Source organism: Bufo bufo, chromosome 7 (genome assembly GCF_905171765.1).
Source record: "Bufo bufo chromosome 7, aBufBuf1.1, whole genome shotgun sequence".
Classification (NCBI taxonomy): Eukaryota; Metazoa; Chordata; class Amphibia; order Anura; family Bufonidae; genus Bufo; species Bufo bufo.
In genome coordinates this window covers 58,305,955-58,324,522 of record NC_053395.1, presented here as the reverse complement: position 1 = coordinate 58,324,522, position 18,568 = coordinate 58,305,955, and positions in this window count along the sequence as shown.

The following is an 18,568-nucleotide window of genomic DNA, read 5'->3' as shown; positions in this document are numbered from 1 at the left end:
CCGAAACACTTCAGAATTCATCCTGCTGCTTTTGTCAGCAGTCACATCATCAATAAATACAAGAGAACCAGTCCTATTGGCAGCCATACATCCCACGCCATGACACTACCACCACCATGCTTCCTTTCCTTCTCCATACTCTTCTCTTCCCACCACTCTGGTACAAGTTGATCTTGGTCTCATTTGTGTATAGGATGTTGTTCCAGAACTGTGAAGGCTTTTTTAGATGTCGTTTGGCAAACTCTAATCTGGCCTTCCTGTTTTTGACACTCACCAATGCTTTACATCTTGTGGTGAACCCTCTGTATTCACTCTGTCTCTTAATTGTTGACTTTGGCACACATACACCTACCTCCTGGAGAGTGTTCTTGATCTGGCCACCTGTTGTGAAGGGTGTTTTCTTCACCAGGGAAAGAATTCTTCGGTCATCCACCACAGTTGTTTTCCATGATCTTCCGAGTCTTTTGGTGTTGCTGAGCTCACCGATGCGTTCCTTCTTTTTAAGAATGTTTCAAACAGTTGTTTTGGCCATGCCTGATGTTTTTGCTATCTCTCTGATGGGTTTGTTTTGTTTTTTTCAGCTTAATGATGACTTGCTTCACTGATAGTGACAGCTCTTTGGATCTCATCTTGAGAGTTGACAGCAACAGATTCTAAATGCAAATAGCACACTTGAAATGAGCTCTGGACCTTTTATCTGCTCATTGTAATTGGTATAATGAGGGAATAACAATAATATTTACAGTTGGTCACTGGGACCATTAATTGTCTCTAGGTTGACACGTGTTGTAAAGGTGTCTAAAATTTAACATTTATTTTTATCCTTAAAATAATACACTAATACGAACTACACACTTGTAAAATGATCAACTGCATCTGCACTATAACTAGTAATAGTCCTGATTCTATCCGTGGACTCACTGGAGATCCAGCCTAGTTTGAAGGCGAGGGGATCAGCAGCTATGTGGACCAGATGATATCCCCATTTGTATCCAGCCTGTCCTCTTACCTTAAAGATACCAAGGACACCCTGACCAAACTCCAGGGCATTCAGGTCAACAAGACCACGATGATAGCTAGCCTAGACGTAGAGGCGCTTTATACCAGCATAGGACATAACTTGGGCTTTGAAGCAATTAAATATTACTTAAATACAAAAGGCACACAGTATCATGAGCACAATCACTTTGTTTTATCACTATTATATTTTTTGTTAACACATAATTATTTTATGTTTGACGGGAAGTATTATCTACAGATCACTGGGACAGCAATGGGGACGATTTGTGCACCCAGTTTTGCAAATTTATTTTTAGGGTGGTGGGAAGAACGCACAGCTTTCACTGATGAAAATCACAAATACACTAATCACATATTATATTGGGGTCGTTTTATAGACGACATTCTAATTTTATGGGACAGCACCAGCACATTGTTTTTTGAGTTTGTTGAAGAATTGAACAACAACCCACTAGGCCTTAAGTTCACTGCCGAAATTGATAAAAAGACTCTTAATTTCTTGGACCTCAATATTGCCCTGGAAGAGGATGGGAGTGTCAAAACTATAATATACAGAAAACCCACCTCCACCAATACACTGTGTGCAGAATTATTAGGCAAATGAGTATTTTGACCACATCATCCTCTTTATGCATGTTGTCTTACTCCAAGCTGTATAGGCTCGAAAGCCTACTACCAATTAAGCATATTAGGTGATGTGCATCTCTGTAATGAGAAGGGGTGTGGTCTAATGACATCAACACCCTATATTAGGTGTGCATAATTATTAGGCAACTTCCTTTCCTTTGGCAAAATGGGTCAAAAGAAGGACTTGACAGGCTCAGAAAAGTCAAAAATAGTGAGATATCTTGCAGAGGGATGCAGCACTCTTAAAATTGCAAAGCTTCTGAAGCATGATCATCGAACAATCAAGCGTTTCATTCAAAATAGTCAACAGGGTCGCAAGAAGCGTGTGGAAAAACCAAGGCGCAAAATAACTGCCCATGAACTGAGAAAAGTCAAGCGTGCAGCTGCCAAGATGCCACTTGCCACCAGTTTGGCCATATTTCAGAGCTGCAACATCACTGGAGTGCCCAAAAGCACAAGGTGTGCAATATTCAGAGACATGGCCAAGGTAAGAAAGGCTGAAAGACGACCACCACTGAACAAGACACACAAGCTGAAACGTCAAGACTGGGCCAAGAAATATCTCAAGACTGATTTTTCTAAGGTTTTATGGACTGATGAAATAAGAGTGAGTCTTGATGGGCAGATGGATGGGCCCGTGGCTGGATTGGTAAAGGGCAGAGAGCTCCAGTCCGACTCAGACGCCAGCAAGGTGGAGGTGGAGTACTGGTTTGGGCTGGTATCATCAAAGATGAGCTTGTGGGGCCTTTTCGGGTTGAGGATGGAGTCAAGCTCAACTCCCAGTCCTACTGCCAGTTTCTGGAAGACACCTTCTTCAAGCAGTGGTACAGGAAGAAGTCTGCATCCTTCAAGAAAAACATGATTTTCATGCAGGACAATGCTCTATCACACGCGTCCAAGTACTCCACAGCGTGGCTGGCAAGAAAGGGTATAAAAGAAGAAAATCTAATGACACGGCCTCCTTGTTCACCTGATCTGAACCCCATTGAGAACCTGTGGTCCATCATCAAATGTGAGATTTACAAGGAGGGAAAACAGTACACCTCTCTGAACAGTGTCTGGGAGGCTGTGGTTGCTGCTGCACGCAATGTTGATGGTGAACAGATCAAAACACTGACAGAATCCATGGATGGCAGGCTTTTGAGTGTCCTTGCAAAGAAAGGTGGCTATATTGGTCACTGATTTGTTTTTGTTTTGTTTTTGAATGTCAGAAATGTATATTTGTGAATGTTGAGATGTTATATTGGTTTCACTGGTAAAAATAAATAATTGAAATGGGTATATATTTGTTTTTTGTTAAGTTGCCTAATAATTATGCACAGTAATAGTCACCTGCACACACAGATATCCCCCTAAAATAGCTAAAACTAAAAAAAAAAACTAAAAACTACTTCCAAAAATATTCAGCTTTGATATTAATGAGTTTTTTGGGTTCATTGAGAACATGGTTGTTGTTCAATAATAAAATGAATCCTCAAAAATACAACTTGCCTAATAATTCTGCACTCCCTGTAGTTTACTCCATTGGAAAAGTTATCACCCCATCAGCCTTAAAAAAGGAATCCCAATTGGGCAATACCTTAGGGCAAAAAGAAACTGCTCCACAGATGAGGGTTTTGAGGAAGAGTGCAGGCTATTATACAACAGATTTCTATCCAGAGGGTACCCTAAAAAAACATTACATTATGCATATAATCGGGCTAAAAAAAGTAACAGAACCAGTCTACTTCACAATAGCAAAGGATCTGGTAACCCAATTGAAAAAATAGTGAGATGTATAGGCAATTTTGATGGGCAACATGAACAAATACAAAATATTATAGAGCGACACTGGCATATACTACTCTCTGATGAAGAATTGAAAGAGATCATTACCTCCAAACCAACCATAACATACAGGAGAGGGCAGAATACAAAAGAAAAATTAGTGCATAGTCACTTTGTTCATGGTATCAGACGAGATAAACCTACCTGGCTCCACACAGTAGGATCATATCCCTGCGGTGACTGCAGTTTCTGTGGAAAAATGGCCCCAAAAAAAGAGTTTATCAATCCAATTGACAATAAAAAATACAAAATTAAGGAATACATGAACTGTAAATCTATGGGAGTGATATATGCCATACAATGCTCCTGTCCCAAAATCTATGTGGGTAAAACCACACAAGAGCTTAGGAGATGGATCTCCAAACATCTTAGCACTATAAACACCATTAGTGATACACCGCTTTCCAGACATGTGCAAAAGGAACACAATGGGAATGCCCAACACCTAAAAGTGTGGGGCATTCAAAAATTAAAGCTAGGCCCCAGAATGGGTAATTTAGATAAGAAGCTAAGGCAAGAGGAAGCTCGGTGGATATACCGCCTAGGCAGCCTGGCCCCACATGGCCTGAATGAAGGATTTACATATGCCTCATTCCTCTGAGAGAGATTCCATTTAAAACTATAACAAATTAACAATAAGAGAAAAATCAATAATGGAACTATACCGATGATTTAGATAAACCTGGCATTGAAACCCGCAAATATGATTAAGGAAATAGACGTGCGGGTATTCTATAAGATGAATCATACCATATCCTGACAGCCCCTCTTAGTATAGTAATAAACAACAACTATGAATAAATCAAATATAATAAAAGAAAATAAAAGAAAGCAAAAGACAAACTAGAAATAAAAGTACACTTACCTGATGGTCACTAGGGACCTGTAGTGGATATTGGAAGATGAGAATAATTTGGCGTCCATGTAAGAAGAGACGAGCCATGCCTAGGTACCCAGAGGGCCACAAGTACAGAAGGAGGAGCCTATATATAGGGAAAGGATAGAAGAACAATTATAGTGATTGTGGTTATGCCACAAGAAGCAACCATGGTGACGAAATAGGACCCAAAAAATAGAATCATATTGTTTACAATTGTAAATGGGTATGGACGATGTAGTCAAACATTGAGGGTCCTGCTGGGTGCAGCCATATTCCAGTTAATTGCCTGGAACATAGGTTGCAATAACAGCATAAGAAGTATAGCCCCAATCTGCCCTAGATAATTGTAGTGGAGTAAGCACCCCAACTGTATATGCATCAAATATCTGAATAAATAACTATATAGATACATATGGACTATACTGGATGAGCAAATAAGTACCAGGACATGCGCAGCAGAGTAATATGCATACATAGACGCAGAATGTCCTGACATGTGCAATATGATTGATACCTCTTAGGGGTAAGCCCTAACGTAAGCGCAGGAATATCTATACTGGCTGAGCCTACCATCTGGCGCAAACGTAGTGAGGCAATCTATCTGTTCTCCATCATTAAAGATGTGTAGAAGGAGGGAAATGGAAGTACCTGGGCATGCGCAGTCATGCAACATACAGACAGAGATGATGAAGGTTCTGACATGCGCAGCGGTACAAATCATACCTCCGAGAGAAGAAGTCCTAACGCATGCGCAGAACAAGCTATAGACCAGCTGGTAGAGTTGAGCGAACACCTGGATGTTCGGGTTCGACGAGTTCGGCCGAACTTTCGAAAAATGTTCGGGTTCGGGATCCGAACTCGACCCGAACTTCATCCCGAACCCGAACCCCATAGAAGTCAATGGGGACCCGAACTTTTGGGCACTAAAAAGGCTGTAAAACACACCCGGAAAGGGCTAGAGGGCTGCAAAAGGCAGCAAAATGTAGTTAAATCCCCTGCAAACAAATGTAGATAGGGAAATGATGAGTTAACATAAAATAAATAAAAATTAAACAATATTAATTGGAGTGAGGTCCCATAGCACAGAATCAGGCTTCAAGTCACCCACCAATGGAGAAGGTCACTTACTATTATTTTGACCACAGCACCCAGACAAAGGAGAGAGGTCCCACAGCAGAGAACCAGGCATCATATCACCCACCACAGGAGTAGGCCACCATTTAGTTACTTTGACCCCTACACCCAGACGGAGGAGAGAGGTTACACAGCAGAGAATCAGGCATTTAGATCACCCACCACAGGAGTAGGCCACCATTGAATCAGACCCCGGCAACCATGTCAGATGGCACAAGCATAAGCTTTATATCAATCAGCACAGGAGAAGGCGACTTTGACAGACTTTGACCCCTACACCCGGACGGAGGAGAGAGGTTTCAAAGCAGAGAATCAGGCATTTAGATCACCCACCACAGGAGTAGGCCCCAATTTAATGGGACCCCGGCAACCATGTCAGATGGCACAACCATCAGCTTCATATCAATCAGCACAGGAGAAGGCGACTTTGAAAGACTTTGACCCCTACACCGAGACGGAGGAGAGAGGTTTCACAGCAGAGAATCAGGCATTTAGATCACCCACCACAGGAGTAGGCCCCCATTGAATCAGACCCTGGCAACCATGTCAGATGGCACAACCATCAGCTTTATATCAATCAGCACAGGAGAAGGCGACTTTGAAAGACTTTGACCCCTACACCCAGATGGAGGAGAGAGGTTTCACAGCAGAGAATCAGGCATCATATCAATCACCACAGGAGAAGCCACCATTTAGTTACTTTGACCCCTGCACCCAGGAAGAGGAGAGAGGCACCACAGCACATATTCTGGCATCATATCAGCCACCACAGGAGAAGCCACCATTGAGTTACTTTGACCCCCGCACCCAGGAAGAGGAGAGAGGCACCACAGCACATATTCTGGCATCATATCAGCCACCACAGGAGAAGCCACCATTGAGTTACTTTGACCCCCGCACCCAGGAAGAGGAGAGAGGCCCCACAGCACATATTCTGGCATCATATCAGCCACCACAGGAGAAGCCACCATTTAGTTACTTTGACCCCTGCACCCAGGAAGAGGAGAGAGGCCCCACAGCACATATTCAGGCATCATATCACACACCACAGGAGAAGGCCTCTTTCAGTGATTTAGGCCTTTGCACCCAGACAGAGGAGAGAGGCACCACAGCACATATTCTGGCATCATATCAGCCACCACAGGAGAAGCCACCATTGAGTTACTTTGACCCCTGCACCCAGGAAGAGGAGAGAGGCCCCACAGCACATATTCTGGCATCATATCAGCCACCACAGGAGAAGCCACCATTGAGTTACTTTGACCCCCGCACCCAGGAAGAGGAGAGAGGCACCACAGCACATATTCAGGCATCATATCACACACCACAGGAGAAGGCCTCTTTCAGTGATTTAGGCCTTTGGACCCAGACAGAGGAGAGAGGCACCACAGCACATATTCTGGCATCATATCAGCCACCACAGGAGAAGCCACCATTGAGTTACTTTGACCCCTGCACCCAGGAAGAGGAGAGAGGCCCCACAGCACATATTCTGGCATCATATCAGCCACCACAGGAGAAGCCACCATTTAGTTACTTTGACCCCTGCACCCAGGAAGAGGAGAGAGGCACCACAGCACATATTCTGGCATCATATCAGCCACCACAGGAGTAGGCCACAATTTAGTTTATTTGACCCCTGCACCCAGGAAGAGGAGAGAGGCCCCACAGCACATATTCTGGCATCATATCACACACCACAGGAGAAGGCCTCTTTCAGTGATTTAGGCCTTTGGACCCAGACAGAGGAGAGAGGTCAGAGATTAGCTTCATATCCCCCAGCACAGCAGAAGACCGCTTTATTTGACTTAGGCCTCAGCACCCAGACAGAAGACAGAGGTAGCATGGCAGAGGTTATGGCTTCATGTCACCCGTTAGTTTAACCGGCCACTTTCATCTGGTTAGGCCCCGGCGCCCAGACAGAGAAGAGTTTCATTCAACTGTGGGTTTCATAAAATTTGTATCAAATAAAGAAGTGGCCCGTAGCACAACAAGACATGTTTTAGGCAGTTAATAAGGACTACTCTGCACAAGGGAGGGACAGGTCCTGTGGGATCCATGCCTGGTTCATCTTTATGAAGGTCAGCTTGTCCACGTTGGCTGTGGACAGGCGGCTGCGCTTGTCAGTAATGACGCCCCCTGCCGTGCTGAATACGCGTTCAGATAAAACGCTGGCCGCCGGGCAGGAAAGCACCTCCAAGGCATAACATGCTAACTCTGGCCACGTGGACAATTTCGAAACCCAGTAGTTGAATGGGGCCGAACCATCCGTCAGGATGTGGAGGGGTGTGCAGACATACTGTTCAACCATGTTAGTGAAATGCTGCCTCCTGCTAACACGTTCCGTATCAGGTGTCGGTGCAGATAGCTGTGGCGTGGAGACAAAACTTTTCCACATTTCTGCCATGCTAACCCTGCCCTCAGATGAGCTGGCCGTGACACAGCTGCGTTGGCGACCTCTTGCCACTCCTCTGCCTTCACCTTCCACCTGTTCCCCTGTGACATGTGGGAATGCTCTCAAGAGCGCCTCTATCAGCGTGCGCTTGTACTCGCGCATCTTACGGTCGCGCTCCAGTTCAGGAATTAAAGTGGGCACATTGTCTTTATACCGGGGATCCAGCAGGGTGGCCACCCAGTAGTCTGCACACGTTAAAACGTGGGCAACTCTGCTGTCGTTGCGCAGGCATTGGAGCATATATTCGCTCATGTGGGCCAGGCTACCCATGGGTAAGGACAAGCTGTCCTCTGTGGGAGGCGTATCGTCATCGTCCACCGTATCCCCCCAGCCACGCACCAGTGATGGGCCTGGGCTGCCACCCCGCTGTGAACTTGCGTCATCCTCGTCCCCCTCCACCTCCTCCTCCTCATCCTCCTCGTCCTCCAGTACAGTGCCTTGGCTGGCGACTTGTGAACCTGTCCTCTGCTGCTTAAACAAACCTCCCTCTGAGCCACTTCGAACAGACTGGCCCGAAAGTGTTAGAAACGAGCCCTCATCCTCCTCCTCCTCCTCCACCTGGGCCACCTCCTCTAACATCATTGCCCTAAGTGTTTTCTCAAGGAGACATAGAAGTGGTATTGTAACGCTGATAACAGTGTCATCGCCACTGGCCATGTTGGTGGAGTACTCGAAACAGCGCAGCAGGGCACACAGGTCTGATGGATTACAGATGGAATGACTGTTATATGTGAGTACCGCTTTCTTTGACAGATTCTAGTATGGGTACATATATGTTTTCCCAACCCCAGCAAATTAGTTTGATAATTCCAGATGTATGAAACGCAGGCCTAACTGTATCTAGTATATTGAACGCCAGATAAACTAACTTGGCCTTTTTTAAATAAAAAAAATTCCCTCACTGGAATACTTTCAGTCTTTTGACTGTATGGATTACAGATGGAATGACTGTTATATGTGAGTACCGCTTTCTTTGACAGATTCTAGTATGGGTACATATATGTTTTCCCAACCCCAGCACATTAGTTTGCTAATTCCAGATGTATGAAACGCAGGCCTAACTGTATCTAGTATATTGAACGCCAGATAAACTAACTTGGCCTTTTTTAAATAAAAAAAATTCCCTCACTGGAATACTTTCAGTCTTTTGACTGTATGGATTACAGATGGAATGACTGTTATATGTGAGTACCGCTTTCTTTGACAGATTCTAGTATGGGTACATATATGTTTTCCCAACCCCAGCACATTAGTTTGCTAATTCCAGATGTATGAAACGCAGGCCTAACTGTATCTAGTATATTGAACGCCAGATAAACTAACTTGGCCTTTTTTAAATAAAAAAAAAATTCCCTCACTGGAATACTTTCAGTCTTTTGACTGTATGGATTACAGATGGAATGACTGTTATATGTGAGTACCGCTTTCTTTGACAGATTCTAGTATGGGTACATATATGTTTTCCCAACCCCAGCAAATTAGTTTGCTAATTCCAGATGTATGAAACGCAGGCCTAACTGTATCTAGTATATTGAACGCCAGATAAACTAACTTGGCCTTTTTTAAATAAAAAAAATTCCCTCACTGGAATACTTTCAGTCTTTTGACTGTATGGATTACAGATGGAATGACTGTTATATGTGAGTACCGCTTTCTTTGACAGATTCTAGTATGGGTACATATATGTTTTCCCAACCCCAGCAAATTAGTTTGCTAATTCCAGATGTATGAAACGCAGGCCTAACTGTATCTAGTATATTGAACGCCAGATAAACTAACTTGGCCTTTTTTAAATAAAAAAAATTCCCTCACTGGAATACTTTCAGTCTTTTGACTGTATGGATTACAGATGGAATGACTGTTATATGTGAGTACCGCTTTCTTTGACAGATTCTAGTATGGGTACATATATGTTTTCCCAACCCCAGCACATTAGTTTGCTAATTCCAGATGTATGAAACGCAGGCCTAACTGTATCTAGTATATTGAACGCCAGATAAACTAACTTGGCCTTTTTTAAATAAAAAAAAAATTCCCTCACTGGAATACTTTCAGTCTTTTGACTGTATGGATTACAGATGGAATGACTGTTATATGTGAGTACCGCTTTCTTTGACAGATTCTAGTATGGGTACATATATGTTTTCCCAACCCCAGCACATTAGTTTGCTAATTCCAGATGTATGAAACGCAGGCCTAACTGTATCTAGTATATTGAACGCCAGATAAACTAACTTGGCCTTTTTTAAATAAAAAAAATTCCCTCACTGGAATACTTTCAGTCTTTTGACTGTATGGATTACAGATGGAATGACTGTTATATGTGAGTACCGCTTTCTTTGACAGATTCTAGTATGGGTACATATATGTTTTCCCAACCCCAGCACATTAGTTTGCTAATTCCAGATGTATGAAACGCAGGCCTAACTGTATCTAGTATATTGAACGCCAGATAAACTAACTTGGCCTTTTTTAAATAAAAAAAAAATTCCCTCACTGGAATACTTTCAGTCTTTTGACTGTATGGATTACAGATGGAATGACTGTTATATGTGAGTACCGCTTTCTTTGACAGATTCTAGTATGGGTACATATATGTTTTCCCAACCCCAGCACATTAGTTTGCTAATTCCAGATGTATGAAACGCAGGCCTAACTGTATCTAGTATATTGAACGCCAGATAAACTAACTTGGCCTTTTTTAAATAAAAAAAATTCCCTCACTGGAATACTTTCAGTCTTTTGACTGTATGGATTACAGATGGAATGACTGTTATATGTGAGTACCGCTTTCTTTGACAGATTCTAGTATGGGTACATATATGTTTTCCCAACCCCAGCAAATTAGTTTGCTAATTCCAGATGTATGAAACGCAGGCCTAACTGTATCTAGTATATTGAACGCCAGATAAACTAACTTGGCCTTTTTTAAATAAAAAAAATTCCCTCACTGGAATACTTTCAGTCTTTTGACTGTATGGATTACAGATGGAATGACTGTTATATGTGAGTACCGCTTTCTTTGACAGATTCTAGTATGGGTACATATATGTTTTCCCAACCCCAGCAAATTAGTTTGCTAATTCCAGATGTATGAAACGCAGGCCTAACTGTATCTAGTATATTGAACGCCAGATAAACTAACTTGGCCTTTTTTAAATAAAAAAAATTCCCTCACTGGAATACTTTCAGTCTTTTGACTGTATGGATTACAGATGGAATGACTGTTATATGTGAGTACCGCTTTCTTTGACAGATTCTAGTATGGGTACATATATGTTTTCCCAACCCCAGCAAATTAGTTTGCTAATTCCAGATGTATGAAACGCAGGCCTAACTGTATCTAGTATATTGAACGCCAGATAAACTAACTTGGCCTTTTTTAAATAAAAAAAATTCCCTCACTGGAATACTTTCAGTCTTTTGACTGTATGGATTACAGATGGAATGACTGTTATATGTGAGTACCGCTTTCTTTGACAGATTCTAGTATGGGTACATATATGTTTTCCCAACCCCAGCACATTAGTTTGCTAATTCCAGATGTATGAAACGCAGGCCTAACTGTATCTAGTATATTGAACGCCAGATAAACTAACTTGGCCTTTTTTAAATAAAAAAAAAATTCCCTCACTGGAATACTTTCAGTCTTTTGACTGTATGGATTACAGATGGAATGACTGTTATATGTGAGTACCGCTTTCTTTGACAGATTCTAGTATGGGTACATATATGTTTTCCCAACCCCAGCACATTAGTTTGCTAATTCCAGATGTATGAAACGCAGGCCTAACTGTATCTAGTATATTGAACGCCAGATAAACTAACTTGGCCTTTTTTAAATAAAAAAAAAATTCCCTCACTGGAATACTTTATGGCTTTTCACTGTATGGATTACAGGTGGACTGGTATTAGTAGGGGTGACACAAGCACACCCAAGTCCCTGATGTAGGATTTCTATGGCACAGACCACTATTACAAGTGATTAATGGACGTTGGGAGAGATTGTGCTGCAGCACTAGTCCCAAGATAGCCGCCGCCTATCAGCCCAGTAACATGTGCCACAAAATGGTCTGCACAACCTTTAAAAAAAATAGCCTTGGACTGTGCTGCTAAATCGCTATTGGTCTGAATCCCAGGTGTAGATGTCTGACTTGTTTGGAGCTTTGGAATGCACACTGTGGCAGCTTCTGCTGCAGCACTACAAGTCGCAAAATGGCGGCCGGCGGTCAGCCCGGGTACATGTGGATGGAAAAATCACTCTGGCCACTCTAAAAATAGCCAATCCCTATCAAAAAAGCAGCTCAGCTGCAGTTGTTCAGATGAATCACAGGTGGAGGAGAGAAATTTGCTTCCAGTTATTCAATTATCCCTGCCTATTCTCGCCCTAGCATCAGCTGCGTCTAACCCTGTTCTATTCACATCGGGAGTGAGCACGTCCCGACGTGCGCACAAGCTTATAAGAGGCTGAGTCACATGCTGCATTTGGCCAATCACAGCCTTGCCAATAGTAGGCATGACTGCGATGGCATCTTAGGGCAAGTAGTATGATGCATGTTGATTGGCTGCTTTGCAGCCTTTCAAAATGCGCCAAAATACATGCCGAACGACGAACCCGAACCCGAACTTTTACGAAAAAGTTCGGGTTCGGGTCCGTGTCACGAACACCCCAAAATTCGGTACGGACCCGAACTATGCTCGAACTGTTCGCTCAACACTACCAGCTGGCGCAAGCGCAGGTAAGAAATGTATATGCTCGATCTTACCCTTTGATGCGTAGGAGAGAGCGTGATGGAGACGCACCCGACCGGCTTATCTCTAAGCTAATTCTGCATAATAATGTCACGGAAAGCCGGCAATCCACAACAATAGATAGTGCGCATGCGCAGACAAATGAGGGTAACAGGCCTTCAATACAAGTACCTGGGCATGCACAATATAGGTTTGCAGAACGGATGAGATGCATAGTGACGCGCAACACAGGAAGTAAATACAGACCAATGAGAGGTCCTCTTGGAAAGAACCCTGTGAGGTAGCGCATTGGGATTGGACACACGTCTATAGATAGAAGTAAAAGCAGCGCACATTGGACAGCGGAGACATGATGCACATAGGGAGGTTTCAAAGGCCAGGTTCCGCCCCCTTTCACAGTTCACTGCCCAAACCCCTGAAGACGCCAAGTGTTTGGCGAAACATGTCGGGGGGCAGAGAGTGACACAAGTTTACATTTTAGCCAGCTGATGTTCCGCTAAGTAATAAGCCTAGTTAGGGATATACACTGAGTGAATGACTAACACTAGGAGCGCTGCAACCACCTGCCAGCAGTACACTGTGATACTAACAGTGCACGCCAAAATAGAGTCTGTATGTCCAGCAGTTAGTGTGTGGATGCAGACAAGCAACCTTCAAACTAGGCTGGATCTCCAGTGAGTCCACGGATAGAATCAGGACTATTACTAGTTATAGTGCAGACGCAGCTGATAATTTTACAAGTGTGTAGTTCGTATTAGTGTATTATTTTAAGGATAAAAATAAATGTTACATTTTAGACACCTTTACAACACGTGTCAACCTAGAGACAATTAATGGTCGCAGTGACCAACTGTAAATATCATTGTGATTCAAGTCTCAACACGTGTGAGTGGGTCAAATGTAAATATAATAGATTGCAATGAGGGAATAACACACACCTGGCCATGGAACAGCTGAGAAGCCAATTGTCCCATTACTTTTGTTCCCTTAACAAGTGGGAGGCACATATGCAAACTGTTGTAATTCCTATACCGTTCACCTGATTTGGATGTAAATACCCTCAAATTAAAACTGACAGTCTGCAGTTAAAGCACATCTTGTTCGTTTCATTTTAAATCCATAGTGGTGGTGTATAGAGCCAAAAATGTTACAATTGAGTCGATGTCCTAATATTTATGGACCTGACTGTATGTACCCCAAAATGGTACCAATAAAAACATCAACTCATCCCACACAAAATCAGCCCCCACACAAGACGATTGGAAAAAAAGATAAAAAAAATATGGGTCTCAGAATAGGGCGACAAAAAACATGATTTATTTTTCAAAAAAATGGTTTGTGTAAAAGTGGTAAGACATAGAAAAAGATATAAAATTGGTGTCTCTGTAATCGTACTGACCAGCAAATTAAAGATGTGTCATTTTTGTATGCACAGTGTTCGCCGCAATGATAAAACCATAAAAAGCAGTAACAGAATCACTATCTTGTTTAGCCTGCTTCCCAAAAAGGTAAATAAAAAGTGATCAAAATTGTTCAACTAGAACCAATGAGGATAACAACTCATCCCAAAAAATAGAAGCGCTCACACAGAAAATTAACAAAAATGTCTGGTTCCCAGAAAATGGCTGTACTAGTACCCCAGAGATTGTTGAATGGCAACTTGCCGCCAATAAACGAATCCTTTACAATCTGTGAAGCAAAACCAAATGGCGTTCTTTCCCTTCTGAATCCAGCAGTGTACCAAAACAGCAGTGTACGTCCACATTTATGGCATTTCAGTACCTAGTAGAACCCACCTAACATTTTAAAGGGCACGGTGTTTTGCAGATGGTACACGCTGGGCACACCACAAATGTGATGTACGATATATAAAGGGGTTAGGGTCTGCGCTGCAATAAAGGAAAGCTTCGGGGTAACACAAAAAAAATCACTATTTCTTTTTATGCTGCTTCCTCCAATCTCCTCCTTATCCTTTCTCCTTCGCAGCTTCTTAGTCTCTGAACCAACGAGCTCTAGTGGATATGCTTCTCACGCCTTCAAAGAGAGTATCAACATAGCACAGAGCCGCATGTAAAATAATTCACGCTTCTTTATTATACTTACAGAATCGTAATCTTGAACATCACATAGAACATATGATAAAGCCCAACCTGGGTTTCGCTCCTGCTTTGTCTGGAGCATTTCAGTTTCACTTTTGGGAATGGGTGGTATTTATCACCATGTCACATCCTCAAATTTTTTATCTCATTGCTAAAAATGCCCTTATAACATTTCCTCGTTATTATGGGCCTGTTTTCAGTATTGCTCAATCATTTAAATACTCATATGCATATATGTAAAACACTCATAAATAAAATAAAATAAAATAGAACAACGGTCAAAACTTTCTCTTCATTTACATGTTCACCTGACTATGTTCAAAAATAGGAGGGGTGGATTTTTCTCCTTAGGCGTTTTGCCCTTTTTCAAGATGGTGGATCTAGCAACTGCTCGATTCCGTGCCTGCGCCACACCCCTACCGTATCAGGTGATAGATGGGCAGGTGTCGCATGCCTCTTGTTTATACCGGCCGGTCTAATATCGTTCAAAAGTTCATTTATTTCAGTAATGCAACTTAAAAGGAGTTGCATTAATGCAACTTAAAATTAGAATATTGTGAAAAGGTTCAATATTCTAGGCTCAAAGTGTCACACTCTAGTCAGCAAATTAATCCATACCCCCTGAACAAAGGGTACCTGAGATTGTGACTTTGGGGTTTTCATCAGCTGTAAGCCATAATCATCCAAATTATAACAAATAAAGGCTTGAAATATCTCGCTTTGCATGTAAGGAATCTATCTCATATATTAGTTTGACCTTTTAAGTTGCATTACTGAAATAAATTTACTTTGCACAATATTCGAATTTTTCGAGTTTCACCTGGAGGTGTGTGTTTAGTATTTAGTATTATGTGTTTCTGTTGTACCCATATCTTGACTTAATGGGCGCTTCTGCCGAGGATATCATTCATTATTTGATGTTAGTATTAAGCGCAGTCTTTTACTACTCTTCTTTTTTTGTGTCATATGATGCTTTGGTCACATGATCGCAATCTTCTAGAAGTGCTTGCAGGAGGATACGCCCTGTGTGAATAGATATATGATGTGAAGTAGGGCTTGGGTTATATGATTTTCATCATGTGTGACTAGTACTGGGTATATATATAGGTCCTCTCTGCCTTATGCCTCTACTCCCCCTGAGGAAGTTGACGCAAAACATGTGTTGGGGTCTCTAGGAGGTGCCACTAGCCGGGTCTGTATTGTGTATATGTTGTGAATAACTTGATGTCCCGACTAGAGATGAGCGAATTCCCGCTTATGAAATTCGGTCATGCTTCGTTTACTGGTAAAAGGTGAATTGTGTTACGGATTCCGTTACCACGGACCATAACACAATTCTATGACGGAATGCATAATGGAATGCCTTTAGAGGCATTCCGTTATTCATTCTGTCATAATCGAAGTCTATGGTCTGCATAATGGATCCGTCACAATTCCGTTATGCAGGAGAGGGCTCTCCTACATAACGTAAACGGGACGGATCCGTTTTACAGCCTATAACTTCTATTATGACGAAATGAATGTGGTAACGGAATCCATAACATGATTCACCTTTTACCACCAAACAAAATATGAAATTCGCTCTTCTCTAGTAATAATTATCCTTACAATGAGTGGCAGTAGAAAAATGTCCCCCTATAATGTGTGCCAGTACAAAAATATCCCCTAAATTGTGTGACAATGCAAAAAATACCCCCCTTCCTTTCAGATCAGACCCCAATATCCGACCACAAATCAAACCACCATATCAGATCCTCAGACCCGCATATCAGACCCTCAGACCCCCATATCAGATCAGACCCTCAGACCCCCATATCAGATCAGACCCTCAGACCCCCATTTCAGATCCTCAGTCCCTTAGATCCTCAGACCCCCTTGTCAGATCCCAAGACAATTACATCAGATGGTCAGACCCCCATATCAGATGGTCAGACCTCCATATCTGATGCTTAGGTCCCCCACATTGTAATTTGTCCCCACACTGTCCCCACATAGTCATTTTCCCCTCACACTGCCCCTACATGGTAATTTCCTCCCACATAGTCATGTTCCCCTCACCCTGCCCCCACATAGTCTTTTCTCTTCTCACACTGCCCCCACATAGTCATTTTCCCCTCAGTCATTTTCCCCTCACACTGCTACCACATAGTAATTTCCCCCCACACTGCCCCCATATAGTAATATGCCCCCACACAGTAATTTGCCCGCACTGTCCCTTCAGTAATCTATTCCTCCAGTACCCTCCCTCTGGCCAGTAATGTCCCCCAAAATTGGCGCACAAAAAACCCCCCATAAAACTAAAATCTAATACTCACCTGTGTCCCAGCGCTAACTCACTGCTGGTACGGGCCAGTATGGTGAGGCAGGTGCGTACACATCACTGTGCTGCATCCCGGCACAGGCACGTGCGATGACGTCATCCAGCCTGCCTGCGCCGGGACTTTACTACTGCATAGGCTTCAGGCCTACTAGACCTGAAGTCTATGATGGTGATTGGCAACGAGGCAGTGAACTATGAACTCCCGTGCCCCGCCACAGTATTCGGCTGCAGTTCGGCTGCGGCAGTCCAGTCGCAGATGACTACAAGACTAAAAAGTCTTGTCTCCATCTGCAAATTTGAGTGTAGGGCTTCCTCCCACGCTGGGCCCTGTGCAGCTGAACCGGCTTCACAGGCAGTGGGTTTCTCGGTGATCAGGGGAGGCATTCCATTCACCCTTATGCACTGAGTTTCTCTGAAGAGATTCAGTGTACCAGAGCTGTAGCTCCTATGAAGACATGCAGAAAATGGTGCTTACATTGTAGTTCTATTGAACTACAATTTAAGCTAAAAGCGATCAGATTGCATCTTTTAGCTTCTTAGGGGGGTCTAAAAAGTTTTTAAAAATATAAAAAATATTAAAATTTAAATCACCCTCCTTTCCTCTGAATTAAAATAAAAACAAATAAAAACACCATAAAGTTAACATGAAAATAAGTTTAAAAAAAATGATATAATAAAATACATGATAGAAAAACACCCACACTAACCAAACTATTGCCATTATCTCCCCATTCACGTAAAACTATATATGTTTGGCACAAAGCCCACACTGCGCATCATCAAAAGAACACAATACTCAGTGAAGCATGGTGGGCCCCATTCACATTAATGTGAGGCGAACCTGAAAAACCTTCAGGTTATATTTGCAGCCACCAAATTTCAGGTCATATTTGCAGACATCCCAACCTGCAAAAACTCATTTCAGGGAGGTGCACTTCTCATTTCCCGGAGGTTTTCTTTTTTTTTCTTTCACAAACTTTTTATTACATTTTCCAGACATATGCAGTATCTGCACACTTTGCTCTATGGTGTGGAGGACTGGGCTTATCACCCTGCCCCAAATGATCCTATTTATGTATATGATTAAAGGGATTCTGTCACCACCTAGAAGCCCTGTGAGCTAAACATATGCTCATGTCCAGGGTAGCATTCTGATTTCTAAGGTGGCCTTATAAAAGCCATTTGTGGCTTTATTCTGCGGAAAAACAGGTTTTACTAACCTGTCAATCATTGAATTAAGGTGCCCAAGCAGGGGAGGTCTGTGGATGCATGGTGCCCGGCCGCACGCATCGCCGTTCGTGCCCAGCGCCGCCTTCTACTCCTCAGTGCCGCCTCTCCCTCCCTCCCCTTCCTCCCGCTTTGAGATCCCGCTCAGCCTGATGCGCCGTTGCAGACTACTGGCTTCTTCTTGCACTGTGCGCACGCGCCGAGAAGGGGACACTGCTACAGGTTGC